Here is a 20,048-nt window from a genome sequence, read left to right on the forward strand (position 1 = left end):
AGGCATTGCATGGAAAATACCTTCATGGAATAGAGGACAGCGCTGATAGCAACTTGACCTGGCAATGGTTGAGAAATGGAGCACTAAAGAAAGAAACAGAGTCGGTAATTTTTTCAGCTCAAGAACCGGCCATTAAAACCAACATTATGAAGGTAAAATAACAAAAAAATTCAAGTAGGCAGTAAATGCAGATTTTGCAAAGATAAAGAAGAAACGGCAGACTACATTATAAGTGGGTGCAGCAAAATCGCACAAGTTGTGTACCGTAAAAAGCAAGATAATGTAGCTAAGATAATGCACTGGCATTATGTAAAACAAAAGTACGGGTTTAAAGTATCTAAAGACTATTGAAAGCATAAAATTGACTAAAAAGTGACTGAGAATGAAAAAGCTAAAATACTCTGGGATTTCAAAATCTAGACTGACAAAAGCCCGTGGTTAACAGTGGTTGAAAAAAGTGGAAAACAAAGGCTCTCAGTTTATCGAAATATCAGTACCAGGAGATAGCCGAATTGGCGAAAAAGAAACCGAAAAAATTATAAAGTATCGTGAGTTGCAAGTAGAAGTTAACGAATTTGGCAAAAGAAAACGAATGTTGGTCCCATAATAATAGATGTTTATGCGCCATCCCCAAAAAATTGATAAAACATCTAGAAGCACTCGAGTTAGATGGATTAAATATTGGGAAGCTGTAAAAGGCCGCTTTGTTCGGCACAGCTTTCATTTTCAGAGAGTATTTTTACAATTCATAGGCCCTTGGGTAGGGCTAGAATAAGTGGAATATAATCAACTATTTACTTAAGGCTGAGGAAGCAAATCAAGCTTGGATGAATATTATATATATATATATATATATTGAATGAAATATATTGACGTTTGAGCTACTAGTATACAGAGGCTAATGGCTTCATATGACTTCAGACATGAATATATTTCAAGCGCAAAACATTGGTTTGCTTCCTTGGGAAAATGATTAAAATCAAGTATAAAATTTCTTAATATATTTAACGTATAATAAACCTAAGGTAAAAAAAAAAGTTATATATCTTTCTCTCATCCAGAGATTTTTTTATTAATAAGGTCATGCATCTTTTGACTACTGGTAAATGAGTTACATACGATTTCTTCATTACTTCAACATTGGTATCTCTCCTGGGTTTGGCTCCCACTGATGAGACCTCAATAAAGATCGAAACCGGTCTGGGTAGCCGCACTTCTCTTTATGCATCGCATACACGTCCGAAAGGGGAGTGTCCTTTGCATTATGGAATACATACTAATGCAAGTGATATGAAGTCCTTAGCTTCTACATGCAAGTAGCTCAGACGGCAATACATTTCACGTGCAAAACATTGTTTTGCCTACTTGGGAAAATTATTAAAACCAAGTATAAAATTTCTTGGTATCTTTAACGTATAATAAATCAAAGGTTAAAAACTTTCTACATATATAATTATATATATATATATATACATATATATGTATATAATTTATATATATATATATATATATATATATATATATATATATATATATATATATATATATAAATCTGCTAACGCCTTTTATTCCCGTATAGTGAGTAGGCGAGTCCCTTTTAGCCCTATCTAACTTTTGGAGACTGAGTGGGCAGTTCAATCTCCACTTTCAGCCAATCAGAGATAGTTCGCCCAAAGCTATCACTAAGTTAATAGCCACGCAGTGAAGAGACGTCTAACAAGTGTCGCCATCTCGTGGTCCCTAACCCTAACACAATATTTTCAATGTCTGAAATAATGTGGGTTCTATAGTCGATTTTCTTGAGTTTACGGTATGAATAAGAAAAAGCCGAGTTTCAGGAGAAAAAAAGGTAAGAAAAAGCCGAGTTTCCAGGAGAAAAAACCCTCTTGCCCATGCCAGACATCGACTAACTCGGGAACACACACACACACACACACACACACACACACACACACACACACACACACACACACACACACGCAACGCACGCACGCACAAAAGGTAGAAGATATATTGAAGACCGTTAGAGAAATTAAAAACAGCGTTAAAAAGCTAACGGAAAGACAGCATAACCTAATGAAAGAGACAATGGAACTATGGCAAGGATTAAATTCTTTAAAACGACTTTACAAACTCCTAAACCAAAAACAGTATAAAAATTATCTTCTCATAGATGGTCTCCCAGAAAGTGCTACTGAACATTTCAAACACACGGAACTTCAGCTACACCAGAAAATTGGCGCTCCCATGGAATTAAATGTGATACACTCGGTACGTCACTTACCTCAAAAAAGGAAAAGAGAAGGTTTTCACAGACCCCCCCCCGCCCCCGTCATGGTGAGATTCACTAACAGCCCAGCAAAAGTCAACCTCATAAAAGCTAGCAGGATTAAAAAAAAAAAAAAACAGTAGTCAAGGATCTCAATGGAACTCACGAGCATATCCCAATATACTGTACTTGTTTGAAAACTTAACGCCACATTTTCAAAAACTATTCTACCATAAAAGGAAAGTAAAAGAGAAAAAAATTACAGTTTATATGGATAAGAGACAACAAAATATTTCTTAAAAAGACACGAGACGCAAAGTCAATCCAAATAAAATTTGCAGAAGACCTATACAGGCTGCCACATTAAAAGGAACAATGATGAGTCGCAAAGAAGGGAACAACATACCAACCTATATTAACGCAGACCACCAAGCAGATGTAATCACCCTAGGACATGACAACTGCCACATTCTGAACTTGATAACAGAATGGAAGCAAGTGACTACCCAAAGAAAGGACTGTTCCATTCCCCATATCAACATCAGGAGCATTCAAAAATACTGGATGACCTTGCAAGCTTATCTGAAGGAATATATAGACAATATATTAATAGATATTTTAATACTAACAGAAGTATCCACAACAAACGAAGAGGCAACCATCTACCACATGCCAAACTTTCAATAACACAAACACTTCAGACAAACTAAACAAGGCGATTGTAATAATTAGCAAACATTAATTAGCAGTAATAGAAATAAACTATAAATTAGGATTTGCAGACAACATATGCATCGAAGTTAAAAATATCAAACAAGAGAACTCCTTGCTATTAAACGCAATATACAGACCCAATACATAAACTCAATTAAAGCATCACAAAATTTCTAGATAATTAAACAGATGGCTTTCTACCATGAAAGAAAGCGTTTCGGAATTCCTGATATTAATAGGTGACATCAATATAAACATCAAAAAAAATCAGCTAACTCCTTTTTATTCCCGTATATAGGGAATAGGCGAGGCCGTTTAGCTCTATCTTACTTTTGCAGACTGAGTAGGCAGTTAAATCTCCACTGGTAGCCAATTAGATATAGCTGGCCCAAGGCTATCACTAATTAAGCTGAAAACAGTGAGGAGAGACGGCTCAACAAGTGCCGCCATCTCGTAGTCCCTAGCCCTAACACAATATATTTAATGTCCGAAATCATATTGGTTCCATGGTCGATTTTCGTGAGTTTACGGGACGAAAACCCCGAGTTTCCGGGAGAAAAAACCCGCTTGCCCGTGCCAGAGATCGACTAACTCGGGAAGAGGTCGAAAAAAACTTAGAAAAAGTTCCTCAAGTCGACGACTAGATTCGAAACAAAGTCTTCCTTAGTGAGGTCAAGCGTTGTGGTGTGCAAACTCCACAACCACTGAGCTACACAGGCTCTCATAATATAAACATAAACATTAGAACAGCACAATACCTAAGTCTCTTATCAGCATATAACAACCCCATCCATACAGTCGTTCACACGAGAAGAGATATTCGAAAATGCAATCACCCTATTAATACTCTATTAACCACATAAATATACGGGTCCCTCCAAACAACTTTACAGCAGGCCTTCATAACGTGCAAAGTGGCAGACCATTATGTCACTGCATTATAGTTACATCTTGAATCAGAAACTTTAAAACTCACTGAGACTACAAAACAGTATAATAGCATCTTAAACGAAGCTATAGTAAACGACGAAATTAGAAAAACAGAGTGGATGCAGTTAGCATCTTTAGACTCTGCTGACGCTACGTATAATAATTTTAAACTTAAAAATTTAATAAAATATATAATAAAGTATTATCAAAAATAAAAATACGCTCCCAAGCCAGCCTGAATCCATGGATAACAGACAACATACTAATAGACATACAAAGAAAAGATACCCTATGGAAACAACGTAAGAAATCAATTAACAATACCTCTTTTTTAAGCTGCATACAAAAGAAAACGAAATCTCTTAGCAGCACAGATTAGAATTGCAAAAAGAAACTATTATAGAAACAAATTGATAACAGCTCAGAATGATATAAAGGAAACCTGGCACTTGATCAATGAAATGCTGGATAATACATCCGAAACCACTGCCTCAGAATCACAAGATCGCAGCATTTGTTTGCCGTACTCGTTTTTCCGGAAGCTATTAAATTTAGTGATAGTCTTGGGGTGGTTATTTTTAAATGACTGACTGAACGATACACACTGACACTCGCTTTATCTCCAAAAGTTACATAGGGTTAGAACAGCATCGCCTCCTGTCTTTGGGGATAAAAAAAGACGTTTGCGGATTTTTAGAAATATAAATAAGATGGTGGCATCTTCTGTCCGGCGAATTTTGATATGGTAGACATCTTCTTGAGTTGCTTTCTGCTGTATATCGCTTAGAGATACTGTTCCTGCAATTGTGGAGCCATCTAGGAAATTGTGTAGACTGGCTGTCAAACAAGTTCTCAACAATTAGGATTAAGTAGTGTCTATTACTCTCTTGGAAAATAAAAAGAAATAAAGGATTTATTTATCATGTATTTTATGAGTAAGAAAGTCTTACCTTTTTATATATCCATAATATATGCATATTATTATTGTTATTCCAGCCTCCATTGAGTCAAAAGATATTATTATTATTATCTGAGACCTCTAAGGAGTCAAGGACTCATCGAGGGGGGGGCTGTAACTTACTCAACCAGCTATCATACCTTCCCTTAAATTCATTTACACTAGATGCACTCACTACCCCTAAGGGCAAATTATTTCACTCACTCACTGCTCTCTGAGAGAGAAACCTAGCTCTTATCCTTTTCTTGACTGAGAACAACCTTAACTTCCATAGATGTCCCCATGCTCTCTCTCACTCCCCGCCTTCCATATAGCGAAAAATTTCATCATTTGAAATGCTATAACACCCATTCAAAAGTTTATAGACCTCTATCATATCACCCCTCTTTCTCCTGTTAACCAGAGTCTCTGTAATCCACATACTCGCAATCTCTCCTCATAATCTAAATCCCATAATCCAGATATAATCTTTGTAACTCCTCTTTGCACCCCTTTCCACTGCTTCTTTATCCCCTTGGAACCCAGGAGACCAAATCTGAGCACAGCAATCCAAATGTGGTCTTATCAAAGCCTTATAAAGAGGCAAAATTTCTTCCTTATCTTTACTTGTCAAGGTTCGCTTAAGCATAGAAATTATCCACTGAGTTGTATTTGCAACTTTTGCTATTGTAAATCTAATCACGCTGGAACTCTAATCACATATCCGTTAGCATATCCGCTCTCCAGCCAAAAGGCTACGGGCTCGAATCCCGCCGTGGCATGGATGTTTGTGATTGTCTTTGGAAATACCAGTGCTGGTGGTGGTCAGGGGCAGATGGCGTTGGTGTAGTTGTCGTTAGTTGGCGTATTGAGTGGCAGAGACAGCGTTGTAGAGCAGCTGCCCTCTGTCGATGAGTCATTGGACTCCCTGGAGGTGTCTAATAATAATACTAATACTAATACTAAATACACCAAGATCCCTTGCCTCTTCAGTTTCTTGTAGCATAACCCCTCTAATATAATATGCCGCTGGATCTCTAATCACGCCAAAGTGCATACCTTTACACTTACTAACATTAAACAGATAGCCATTTTCGTTTGCCCAGATTTCCAGTCTATTCAAATCATTTTGTAATTGCTGAATATCAGTTGCATCCCTGATTGCTCTGCCTATCTTTGCAACATCAGCAAACAATTGCAAATCTGATGATAGACTCCTTGAAGTGATTAATGTATAGATTGAACAATAATAACTCGAGGACTGAACCCTGAGGTACACCACTAGTTACCTTAAATCTGGCAGATTCACACCCAATGTATACCACTTTTTGATATCTGTCTGTCAACCATCCCTTGATCCAAGTCAATAGATTATGTTCCAATCCCATATTCTCCAGTTTATGCTATCAAATGCTTAGAAAAATCCAAGATTATCATAGTGTATCCATTTCCTTTATCCAATTCGGCCGTAACATTGTTATAAAATATGAGCAAATAGCTAAAACACGACCTTCCTTTAGTAAACCCATGCGGTTCCCTGCAGAGTATAGAATGATTGTCTAGCCATTTCTTAACTTCTCTAAAATCTTCACTACTACCACACCAGAAATAGTAATAGGACGGTAGTTGACACATCAGTTTTTGCACCACCCATGTGCAATGGAACTATATTACATTCCTTCCATTCCTGAGCTGAGACTTAAGTTATACAAATGTGTGAAAGGCCAGCCAATTCAGCGAACATTTCTTTAACAAATGGGCAGATATTCCATCTGCCCCTATTGACAATTTCTTATCCAGGTTATGCAAAAGCTCTTCAACCTCATTTTCATGAACTTGTAACTCTTCATCCAACATAGCAGTAGCGCTGTGCACCATACTACATACACCTGGTTGATATATCTTAGCAAAGTGAGTACTCATTAATTGAACAATCTCCTTAGCTTCCGACACTCGTGTACCATCTGCATTCAATAAAGTTATTCTTCCACATCATTCTTTCTTTTGCTTGCGGCATAACAATAAAATTCTTTTCGATTGCCTTTAGCTTGCATGGCCAATTTCTTTTCATACTCCGTTTTTGCTTTTCTTACAATACTTACTTTTCTGGCCTGAGCTTTATATATTTCATAACTCCTCTCACTCTTATTTTCACGATACTCTTTCCACATCATCTTCTTCTTGTGGATTTCTAGCTTTATAAGGTTGCATATGGGCCAGTATATTTGTGAACTGGGTGCATCAGAACTTTCCTGCTATTTGCATCCTCTTCTGTCCTATTCGGTAACTTTAAACTTATAGTTTTTAAAGTTTAAGGTTTACTTCTTGCTCGAGGGAAAAAATATGCATTGCAATAATTATTATATGTTAACGTATTGGTGATGTCATAATTGATTCGGATTTTTAACACAAGATGGTGGAATGAATCAGTAGTTTATCTAAGAGCGATATGCAGTTGATGACAGCTGGATACGGTTGTGAAATATTGTTGTTTGCGTGTCGTTAAATTCGAAGAGAAAGAATTTGATCAGTTTTGAATAAAAACAGCTGTTTATCTAAGGAATCACGCAACTTAGTAAGTTTTAATATTTTTTGGGGGGAAATGATTGTTATAAAATGATAAAAGTAAGTCTCAGAGTGCTAATCGAAAACATATTGTTTATGCTTCAAATCAATTTAAGAGCCACTACTCATGTTGCATATGATTTCCATTGTTTAATTGCTGTATCAATGAAGCAGTTGCAAGAGCGTAGTGTTTGGTGCAATTCTGTAATCTCACATTCATCTAAAATCGGAAACTCATTTTCATCTGTTTGGTCAGATATAGGCCTCCGTAAACTGAAGCCGGTTATGTGTACTGTGCATCGCAGTAATTTTGTATTCATAGCTGTAATTTTTATTTGCACCTTCATAAATCATAAATATTCAATATAATGTTTTCGGCGTTGCAATGATGTTTGACTATACAGAAGCTGGCCTGCACAGACAAAACTAAGCCAATTCTTTGCCGAATTAGCTTAGTTGGGAGAGCGTTAGACTGAAGAGCTAAAGGTCCCTGGTTCGATCCCGGTTTTCGGCAGTAACGATTTACTGTTTTTTTTTTTTTTTGCCTGGTTTGGCCGAGTGGTTGGCGCATCTACTCCCCAGCCAGAAGACTGCGGGTTCGAATCTCGCCGAGGGCATGGATGTTTGTGATTGTCTATGGAAATGTTAGTGGTAGTGGACTGTAGATGGCGTTGGTGTAGTTGTGGTTAGTTGTAGTTGGTGGATTGAGTGGTGGAGACAGAGTTGTAGAGTTGATGCCCTCCCTTGATGAGTCTTTGGACTCCCTGGAGGTGTCACAGAATAATAATAAAATGAAGACAATCTCAATTCCTCCACACATCTTTCAACAATGAGAGAATATTGATAAATATATTCGATAGAGTTTTAATTTTTAATTAAGTCATCTTTCAGCTGATTTTGGGACAGAAGGCATGTTTATTCTGGAAAGTTCTGCTTCTGGCTTGTAACATACTAGTAATATGTCAGTTTAACATCATGCCAGTGTTTTATGCGAAACTGAGATGGCATTAAATATATTGTGATTCATTAGTGAAAGGTAATTAAAACAACTGTTCAAGAAGCAAAAACAAACAGAAAAAAATGGCATGATATGACAATATTTTCCACTGATTTAGTCCATCTGTGTTATACTTATTGATGTAATGGAGTTATCTGTTTTCCATGCAGAATAACAGACAACTTCTTCATTTGTAAAATGCAATCAAGTATTGATAATTATTTTACAGGCCCTCATGCAGTTTCAAGACTTGCAGCAGGAGGCAAAATTTTCTACAGATCATGGTGTGTGTGTTTGTCCCCACCTCCATGTTATACATTTAGCATTGGTACATTCTCTACCACTTCATCTTTGTATTCCTCTTATTCACCCCTCCCTCCATACAAAAAAAAAATCTCAGTTCCTTATTCACATTACCCTTGCATAACTTTGAAGAATGAGCCCTCATTTTCTAGTTTCTTCTAACCTGATCTTTGCCTTCTATTTGCCAAGCTCTGCAAAACACATTTTTTCAAATTTTCTCTCTTACTCAACATTTCAGAGACATAATTACCTCTAAATTTTCAGTAATATGTCTTTATCACCCAGATGATCAGATTTGCACAAAAAAGAACACCCAGATGATGTGATCATTGCATTCTCACCACATTTTTTTCTATTTGTCACTGCCCATCACATCACGATGGCAGTTTTCCGAGTAATTTTTACAGCTTTTTGAAAGTATCTCTAGATCTTCAACTGGATATCCATAAACACTCTCAGATCCCTTGTTTTCCCCACCTTATGAATTAAAACTACCGATAGGATATACTTCATCCTCATTTGTTTCTGCCAAATGAGGATGAAGTAGAGTTTTCATAGTTCTCATAGAGTTCCAAAATTCTGACATAACTTTCCTCAATTTACCATTCATCAGCATCATCATCAGTTGCATCAGTCTTGGGACTGGTAGCTCAGCAGCAATTTCCTCCATTCTGCTCTGTCATTTGCTTTCATCTTAATCTCTTGGTAACTCCTCAGACCCATGGTTTCTTTGATTTGGTAAAAAAGCTTTTCCTTGGTCTGCTGCTCCTTCTTTTCCCCTCTATTTTGCCTTCAGTTATTATTTTCACAAGTCCATCAAGCCGGAGTATGTCCATACCACTTATCTTATCTAATTTTGATTGATCTCAGTTTATCATTACCAGCTTTAAAATCCGTATCTCCTTTTTTAAAGCTTCGCAAAATAGATGCTGCTCGTGCTTTGTTTATTTATTTATTTATTGATATATAGGTTGCTTATTGATATATACCTTGCTGGCTGCTACCTCTCAATCATTTTGATGTTAAGAGCACTGTGAGGGATATCAATTGCCATCCTCAGTTTCATCAATAGCTTACCATGCAGTATTCTGTCAGCCGCCTCTGCAAAATCGAGAAAAAAAAATCACTGCATATACTGTTTAGTTTTTGTACTCTGTAAGAATCAGAAGCCCAAGAAAGAGATGGCATGAGACTGGAATAGGTCACCTGGCCCAAAATCCATTTTAAGAAGAAGACTATGTAAGAAATACAAAAAATGTATAAAATCCATAAAAATAATGAAAAAAAATCCTTTACCTGCCTCACTTAGAGTGAATACAAAAATAATGTATATTAAGAAAAGTGAACAATTAAAAAGCTTAAATTTTGGAAACTGCATACGACTTTAGATGAGAAAAGAATTTGATTTCACATCTTATCCTGAATTTGTTTACTGACAATACATGCACAACTCCTCAAAGCAACCCAGTCTGTACATTAACCAGTACAAAAAAAAAAAAAAAAGTCTTCTCGCATCCTATTTAGTTTCTAGAGATCTTGTACTTTTCTTTCTTGCTACCTATAGAAAAATTTCTCTTACAATGATTTTGTAAAATCCCTTTAGTTATTTAGTAAATGCAGTTTTCAAGTGGTAGAAATGGAGAGTTGTGGAGTAGGTGTCTTCCCTTGATGAGTCTTTTGGACTCCTTGGAGGTGTCACGTAATAATAATTTAGGTTTATATAATCTTCCTCCCTTTTCCACTTATTTACTAAAGTGTGCAATTAACAAACTCTTAATCTATTTTCATAGTGAACATTCCACTGACCTGATGTCATCTCAAGTAAGCACTATGTGTTGCTATGGCACATGATAATAGAGATGTGGTTGTATCAAAGCCTTATAAAGAGGAAGTAATTTTCTTTATCTCTACTTATCATTCTTAACAGCCTGGTAATTCTAGCTGTCCCATATCACTTTCATAAGCAGTCAGGATTACCAAGCTATCCCTAAACCTAAGTGTCCTGTCCATTGATATTATTAAGTCACTCCAGTCTCATCAGTTTCTTGTAGCAGTGCAGCTCCATCAGTGGAATAAACAGATTATAATCCGATCTTTCCAAAATACAGGTATCCCGCGGTTAATTAATCCCTCGATGTCACTGCGTATATCAAAATCGCGTTAATCAAGTCTAATAATCGATGGTAAAAATTACAATTCGTCCATGATCGATTACTATATTAATAATTCGCTTTATATGGTACTCTTTTAGGAAAGATAAAAAATGAGTGCAAAATGAATGCTTAATAAATACTTGTACCTACATTATTTACTGCAATTTTTTTATCAAAAGAAGTTATCAAGAGTTGTTTGAACAGTTTTAGTTTTCTTCTTATCAGCAGAAAGTCTACGATAACAAGCAAAATGACTCTCTAGACCTCGGCAAACAAGCAATAAAACAAAGAAAAAACACTGCAAATATAATACATGATGATACAAATTAAGTGGATATTGAATCCAACATTATTTCATAGCTGAATATAGAAACTACAAGAGTTTTGTGCCGAATATATAGAAACTAAAAGTTTCGGTGGATGCAAGCATAAGCAACCTTATGGGCAACTCATAGTAAAGGTGGAGTAAGCTCCAGATCACTTTCCTTAGTATTTTCCATAATGTAAAGCGCATCTCTTAGAGCAGTGCTTCCCAAACTTCTGGATGTCAGGGCCCCCTTTGCAAAAATTAAAATATTTCATGGTCCCCCCTCGAAACAAAATCGTAATAGAGAGATATATTATTATAATATTTATTGTATTTATATTCAATACAAAACATACACAGCGAATATTGCAAAAATCAAATGCATATATTACATTTTTTGCCTCTTACCGTTTGGTTCTGAAGACGATGTGGACTGTTCTGGTAAAATATGAAATACTGTCCTTTTTTTTTTCAGTCTGTTTCTGCTTCTTCTGATTGTTCGCGGGAATTTTTTAAATTTTTTTATCAGCCACTTATCCATCTCAGGGTTAAATTTTTTAACGTAGAATAGATCAAATAATATCGCCACTTACCGATACTGGCACACCACAGACTGATAACATGAAATTAGTGAATATTACCTGAATAAGGGAATTCCCGGACCAGGAACATTTTTCTCTTTTGTGACTTTTCTCCCTTTACGGTAATTAAGCCTAATGCGAAACAGATAGCAAAGGCAGGGTATTAAAACGTGCATATGATTGGTGCGGTATTAACAAAAGATCGCGCAACCAAAAGATAAAAGCATAGCTGACAATTAAGTTGAAATGCTAACTCTCTTCAACCGAATTCCATATGTGAAACTGCCATAACATTCATTATATATATATATATATATATATATATATATATATTAGTTTTAACACTTTTACGAATTTTAACATGTTCGGTTGAATTTTATTGCTGCTTGCGAAATCGAACTCACACACATCTAATGAATAATAATAGTTTTTAGTTAGATACTCTGTTTGCACATGCAACATATGGTTTTGTTTCAGTCTATGTAGCATAGTTTCTGTATGAGGGGACATGTGATTCATTAATTGGTGTGTTTTTATCCAGTTGTCTCTAATTGCACTATTTGTTGAGAAATATATTACACAGACTCCTCATACGTTATTCACTGGCATAATAAAAGTACTTTTTTTTATTGCCTCTGCAGTATAGTGTTCTGTTTAGGGAGGGCGTGTTGTTTACCACTGCAAGCGAGTTACTATCTCCCCACATGAACTTTTAAGCTTTTTTTCATGTGTGAAGTATATGCGAAACTTTTATTGGCAACAGAAAACTAGCTCGGATAACAGTGATAATATAAAACGAGTTTTGATATGTATATAAAGTCAATATCAACAGTCTCTGATTACGAATGCATGATGAAAGGGACAGGAAGATTTGGAGCTTCCCTGGAGAGCATTCAAAGTAAATACAATTAACCACTGCTTTGAAATGAAACATATGAATAAGCAATATTTACTAATATTCATTAAGCGTTGAAATACGCAGGAAGCAAAGTTTGTGAACCAACACCAGTGTGTGAATTTTTCCATTAAAATATAAAAAATAACAAAAAAGAAATAATAAATAATAAAAGTTAAAGACGTTTCTTTTAAAATAAAAAAAAAATCTACTTAGTCTTAAAACATTTTAAATTTGTTTTCATTATTTCACGGCCCCCCTCAACAAAACTTACGGCCCCCAAGGGGGCCGCGGCCCACAGTTTGGGAAGCGCTGTCTTAGAGGACATGTATGATAAATAAGCCTTTGGCTCTCTATTTCAGTAATACATGATGGTTTATTTATTTTCAGTTACAATCTAGAAATTATTGTACAAAGAATAAAAAAGAACAACGACAAACTATATTATACTGACATCGGAGGTTGCGGTATATATCTCTCAGATACAATTTACTGTCAAATATCACAAACTTTTATATAACATCTGTTAACCCTGACAGCAAAAAACAGTGCGGAATATCACTCGTAACATATGAATGCACAACTACTCATGACTTCCAAGCTATACACTGAATTGTGTAAGAATATTTATATATTAGGCATTTTGCATGTACCTGTCAGATCAGCTGCGAGCTCTGCAGGGTTAAAGGCCCATTAATCAAAACTCTTGCTGTGTATATATCAAGGGATTGTCGCAATTAATTTTGGCGCGTTAATCAAATCCCGCGTTAAGCAAGGGATACCTGTACACTGTTCAGTCTATTCAGCAAATCTTTTTATCATAATGCTTTTCACGAAAGGATATAAACCTATAGTACATTAATGTCATGGGTGACATATGGTAAGATAGTTATCATGTGTCATGATACTTTCTTCAGTATGCTTCAGGCCTCCAACATGCAGGTTAATGGTCTCACACCAGATGATGAAAATCCTAAGCTTTGAAGATATACACAGAAATTCATGACACAGTAGAACAGAAATCCTACTTTTATAACTTAAGTTGTGAGTTGTTTTTTTTGTATGTGTGTGTGTGTGTGTGACTTTGTTGCATCAACTGTTACAGTTAAAATTAATGCAGCAACCTTTGCCAGCAAAGGTTGGTCGATTGGTAGAACCTCTGCTATTAATGGCTCTCAAACAGTTAAGCAAGTTTGAGCGCGGTTAGTAGTTAGAAGGGGTTCAATCGTCAATGCTGTTGGCACACTCATCCCTCAATGAGTCTTTGGACTCCCTGGCGGTGTCACATAATAATAATAATAATAATAATAATTACAGGTTGTAAAGAAGCGAAGTTATCCACTCAGTGAATTAGGTTTTGTAGCATCTCAGTTTTTTTTATTGTCCTTCCCAGCTAAATTTCATCAGCAAACAGTTGGTGATGAAATTTAACTCCTTCTAAACATTCCTATTATCCTTGCCAGTTAAATAGTATACACCTTTCCCATATACACCTTTTCACTATTTGTGTATGGGAAATATGACTTCTGCATTATTTCAACCTTGGTATCTGAAAGAAAGACTTTGACGAGAATGGACGCATTTTAGATTGCATTCAAGGTTTTTCAGGAATCTCACATTGCACTGGTGCTGATACAGTTTGATTCCTACTGTCTCCCCCTCTGCATGAGACATGCAAGAGGTCAAATGGCCGGCAGGCCCCACCCGCTATGAGGACCAGATTATAGGGAGGTAGGATCTCAATCTGTAGCCAAGTAGATTCTTGACACTCCTTTTCCCTATTTTAGGGCAGTTATCTATAATATTTTGTTGCTGGTAGACACCTGTGTGTGTCTACAGGATTTGCTAGTGGACCCTCAAAAGTCCACAGGATTATCAGTAATCTGCTCGGGATACCTGAGCAATCTCAATTCTTTCTCCATCTGTGCCTGTATACATTTTTTACCTATTGTTGTCATGGCAAAACCTCTGAATGAGGCCATATTTGAGGAGGTGTACAAGGAGTTCCTCAGATTGGGAAAGCTGCTGAGTGACACCTAGCTGGGGAAAGTTAAGCTTTTTGATACATCTCCCCCCAGCAGTCACAGAAGACAAAATGGATGATTTAAGTGATGAACTCATTACTCAGACTCAATCAAACTTTGTACACTCCCCAAATTTAGAAGAAACTACATCCCAAGACAGCATCTATCAGACATTGGAAACAAATACAGAATTCCAAATAGTCAAGAAGAAGAGGAAAATCTCTACCAACACCGAAGAACCCGAAACAACAGGGATGGAAGCACCCAATGTACCTAAAGAAAAGGTACCACCGGTTATCTTAAGGGATAACAATAAATGGATTCCTGTCTCATCAGCCCTCAGGTATTGAACAAAACATCACATTCTCATGGGCTAAAAATTCTGATGAGAGAGTTAAAATTCAACCTGCTACAGTCATGGATTATAGACAAATGACCAGATTTATGGACAATATCAATCTTCCATACCACACCTTCACTTTATTCATGGCATTGCTGATGGTATCACTCCTGAAGAAGTGATCGCTGACCTCACAAGACAGGGCCTGTCTCCAGTTAAAGTCAGCAGGATGCTCAGGTCGGATAAAAGACCAATGCCTTTGGCACTGGTGGAAATCAGCAATACACAAAGGTAGATCTATGAACTGACAGTAGTATGCGGACTCAAAATATCAATTGAGCCGCTCAGGAAAAGAACATCTGCAGGACAGTGTCATAGTTGCCAAAGGTTTGGGCATGCCCAAAAATTATGTAAGGCAGCATTCAGATGCTTGAAGTGCGGCAAGGGACACCAGACCATCACATGCACCAAGCCATGCTCTACTCCAGCCTACTGTGCAAACTGCAGAGGATCTCACCCCACCAACTACAAGGGATGCCTTTCCAATCCAAAAAATCAAGGATCAGCAAAAGTCAATCTTGCTCCTCCACGTAACAACATTTAAGCAACCAAGCAGGTCATCCCCCAGTCCGAAACACCTCACCTTCAACCACACAGGAAGGAACAACCATGACCAAAACATATGCTGAGGCTGCATGACCTAAGTGTCCTACATCTCATGAGCTAGAAAGCTCCAAACTAACATCAGTTTTAACAGCCTCGCTTGCCACCATGCTGCAGAAATTCAGAACACATGCCCCTCACCATCTTCCAGAAAGAGATTCCTGCAAGGCATTCAAACCATCCATCTGTCATGAGTAAAAAATTCAAACCAAAAGTTCTTAAGATAATGGCATGGAATGCAAATGGATTGATGAACAAGGTCTTGGAACTTCAAGAATTTGCGACTCGTCTCAGTGCTGATATCATCTTAATTGGTGAAACACACCTAAGACCAGCTAATAACCCAAAAATCCGTGGACACACTATGTACAGAAACGACAGAATTGGCGCGAGAGGTTTAAGCACACCCATATATATTAAGAGTTACTTGAATCATAATATAATAGACAAGCCCCAAACAGTAAACCTGGAGGTGACCGGTGTGGAGGTACATACCTGCAATGCTGGCAGTCTCAAGATCTAAGCTGCTTATAATCCTCTGAGCATTCCTCTGCTGACAACAGATCTGGACTCCATACTTGGTCCAAATAACTCCATAATAATAGCAGGAGACCTCAACTCAAAACACAGCTTGGTACAGCTCTTATCACATCCATGTGATAAGAGCTGTACCAAGCTGTGTACAGAGCTAAATCACATCCATGACACTTTCTTAGCCAATGGCAACCCCCTCCCAAAAAATCCAGAGAATACTTAACCCAGTGATCCACAACCCCCCCCCCTCCCCTTCACAAAAAAGATTACTCTAAATCCATCACCATTCCCTACATCCGAGGCACCTCGGAAAAAATCAACAAAATCTTAAGAAAACACGACTTAACCACTTGTTATAGACCACATAGAAAATTGGCATCCCTTATCCACTCCACTAAAGACCTACCTGGTGTATACCAGGTCCCTTGCAGCTGTAAATTGTCTTACTTTGGCCAAACAGGCAGGACAGCAAATATCAGAATCTCAGAACACAAGGATTACATCTGATTTCACCAGTACAGCCACTCTGGGCTTGCAGACCACGCTCTGGATACTCGCCACAGAATAAGATGGAAGAAAGCCACAGTCATACACCGCAGCAAGTTCAAGTATGAAAGACTATTCACGGAATCAGCCTCAGCCCTTAGGAACATGCCAAACCTCAACAAATTTGGATGCATGAGACTGCCCCAAATTTGGGAAACAATCATCAGAAGAACTTCAGCCCAAAGGCCAAGAACCACCAATATAGCCAGCCAGGGGGCACCACCAGGACTTTAGGAAAACGTTAGCTTCTTAGCTTCAGTTCTCATTTGCTGTTATGTAATACTTGTGTGCACGTGTCTTTGTAATAAGTTCCCAAGAAGATGGCAACGTGACGTTCGCCGAAATATCGGAAAGTATATATTAAAGTTTATTTAATTTATATTTCTAGTATATGCTGTCAATTCCTTAAATATTAGTTATCATGTTTAACCAGCATATAAGCCTCTCAACAAGAATAATTCATTACAGAGTGTTTGTGAGCTATATGCTCAGAGACTTATACAACGGAATGTGAAAAGCAATTTAGGGGACATATTGCAAAGGTGGTGAGGGAGGGTAACACAGAGGATTGCTGCAATTATGATGTCACTGACCTGCAGAGATAAAAGGGTTATCATTCCGTTGTATAAGTCTCTGATCAGACCACACTTAGACTATTGTTCTCAGATTTGGTCCCCAGAATTTGAAGGGGATAAATTAACTGTGGAAAGGGTACAAAGACGGATGACAAATATGGTTTCAGGACTGTACAATTTTGGTTATGAGGATCAGCTGAGGGAATGTGGACTGCACAGTTTGGTGGATAGAAGGAGAGGTGATATGATTGAGACTTTTAAACTGTTGAGAGGTGGTTACAGGGTTAACACTGGGGAGTTCTTTCGCTTGGTTGAACAGCGGGAAGGAGTGATGACAAGAGGCCATCCCTGGAAGTGACGAAAGGAAACTGTGAGCAAGAGGGTGAGGAGTGGTTTCTTTGCATGGAGGGTGGTTGAACCTTGGAATGCATTGCCTGATGGAGTGGTGAGAGCGAGAATGGTCAATGAGTTTAAGGAGTGGTATGATAGACTTTGTGTTTCTTAGGGGGGGGAACCTCCCCTCGATGAGTCTTTTGACTCTATGGAGGCCTGAATAATAATAATAATAATAATTTTGCTTCACCCATCTAGCCAGAAATGTTATTCATCCTTGGTATCTCTTCTGGGTCTGGCTCTCACTGATGAGACCTAAATAATGGTTGAAACTGGTCTGGATAGTGAACCTTCTCCTAATGCATAGCATTGTATATATTCCAGAAGGGGTGTGTGCTTTGCATTATGGGATACTAAGGCAGTTGATGTGAAATCATTAGTCTCTATATACAAGTAACCCAGTCATGAAGATACTTCATCCCAGTGTAAGCAAAGTGGGTTTGCTTACACTTGGATAATGGGGTAAACCAAGAATATAATTTCTTGGCATCTTTAATTTATCAATAAAGGCTTACCCTAAAGATTTTTGGTATTCATTTGACTTCAGTGATTTGACTTATTACATAAATGTGAGCAATACATGAAAAGCTAAAATAATTACTATCTTCCTATTGAGTTTTCCTTCAAATTAACCCATTTCAGTTAGAACTTCAATATCGTTAAATCTTATGTTGTGGTCCAACTCTCATTGCTGTGGCCTTCAATCTTTGATCAAGTGTTTTATTTCAAACCTAATTCCCAGATTCATAAATTAAAATTGGTGTGAATACTGCTGTGTAAAACTAGTGGTTTGCACTAATTTCTCTCTTATTCCATCTAAATTTATTCAGTTCATTCTCTACTATAGTAGCTTTGCTAATTTTGGTGTCTGTTTCCATATTTAATTTGCTATCTTCACTAACACTTGCTTAAACAACTGAAATGGTATACTTGTTCTATAGGTTCACCATCCAGGATGATGCAGTCATTTATTTTTAATTCTTTATTATTTTAACTTTTTATTTTGTTGATTTTCATACCATATTTACTACAGCAGTTATTCAATTTAGTTAGGGAATCCTGCAGACATGTGCTGAATTTTAGAGTATATTCTCATCTACATAAAGTAATGAGTGAGATATACATCTCCAATTTTGATACAAGGTCTGTCGCTTACTTCTTAATGTGCATCCTTGTCTCACACTTTATTTTACCTCAGACCATCTGACTTTACCCATTATCAATATGAACTGCTGACTTACAACTAAAGTATAAACTGTGTTGCTTGATATAATGTCCTGTTTAAATCAGATAATTGTGGTATTTTTGAACAGCATTTCTCGTGGCATCTTATATACCTTCTCTAGATCTTCAAAATTTTAAGAGATGCCTTATATTCCCATGATTTCTCAGCTATTGTCTTAAAGTAGAGATCTGATCTTTACAACTTCTGTTTGGCCTGAGCCCAGTTTGTTCTTCTTAAAGTTTTCTTTCCACAATTTTTCTTAGCCTTTTAAGTAGGCTTGCATAAATCTTAACTAGAATACTTAGTAAGGATATTCTGTAATTCTCATTGTTGTATTTCCCTCTTCTATAGATGGGTACTATGAGAACGCTACTTCATCTGATATACAACCTTCTGACCACGACTTTTGGATCATGCAGTGTATCACTTGTAAACTTTTATACCTTCTTATTTGAGTTTCTAGTTGAAGATGATCTACTGCAGCTCCCTTACCACATGTGAGGTTTTGATTGCTTTTTTCTATCTCAAGGATTGATATTTACTCCTGATTGCATTCCACTTGAATGTTTTCTACCAGTGTGATGTCACTGCTTATTTCATTTAGCAATTTTTCAAAATAATTACTCCAAATATCTAGAATAACTTTATCTTCAGTTTTCATATCTCTTTAACCTCTAATTATTTTTACATTCCTCCATTTCTAAGCTTTATCAATAGATCAGGTATATTTTGACAGTTTCCTGATATTTATCAGGAAGATGTCCACAGTTTCCATGATTTTTGTTTAGCTGCCTTCACTTTCTTACATTTTTCTGAGTATTGTCTCAGAGCACATGCTGATTTACTTGATGATAGGAACTTTGGATATACTTTATTTTTCATAACTGCCTCCTAACTTCATGAGTCTACCATAGATTTCTAATTTTTCTATACTTGCAGACAACTTCACTACATATTTCTCTGGCGCTTAATTAGTCAGTATCTTCAGTTTGCTGCTGAGTCTTTAAGGTTTGATTCTTATCATAAAACTTTTTTTTTTGAATAAGTTTTTCCTTAGAATAGGTGAGTTAGCTGATCTCATACAGAAGTAGCAGGGT

General features: G+C 36.9%; 1 protein-coding gene and 1 non-coding gene across 3 annotated transcripts in view; both read left to right on the forward strand.

Moving 5' to 3' along the window:
- Window positions 1–7,283: 7,283 nt before the first annotated feature.
- LOC150092634 (dyslexia-associated protein KIAA0319-like protein) overlaps window positions 7,284–20,048 on the forward strand; it is a 511,769-nt gene continuing 499,004 nt past the window's right edge. For both annotated transcript variants that reach the window (XM_090414369.1, XM_090414371.1), the window contains exon 1: window positions 7,284–7,425. The gene's annotated coding sequence lies outside the window, so the exon portion shown is untranslated. The remainder of the gene's footprint in view (window positions 7,426–20,048) is intronic.
- Window positions 7,857–7,929, forward strand: TRNAF-GAA (transfer RNA phenylalanine (anticodon GAA)). The gene has a single exon. It is a non-coding gene; the product is annotated as a tRNA-Phe (tRNA).

The sequence above is a fragment of the Typopeltis vanoorti genome, chromosome 25 (assembly GCF_054136105.1).
Source record: "Typopeltis vanoorti isolate ZY-2024b chromosome 25, IOZ_Tvanoo_1.0, whole genome shotgun sequence".
Taxonomy (NCBI): Eukaryota; Metazoa; Arthropoda; class Arachnida; order Uropygi; family Thelyphonidae; genus Typopeltis; species Typopeltis vanoorti.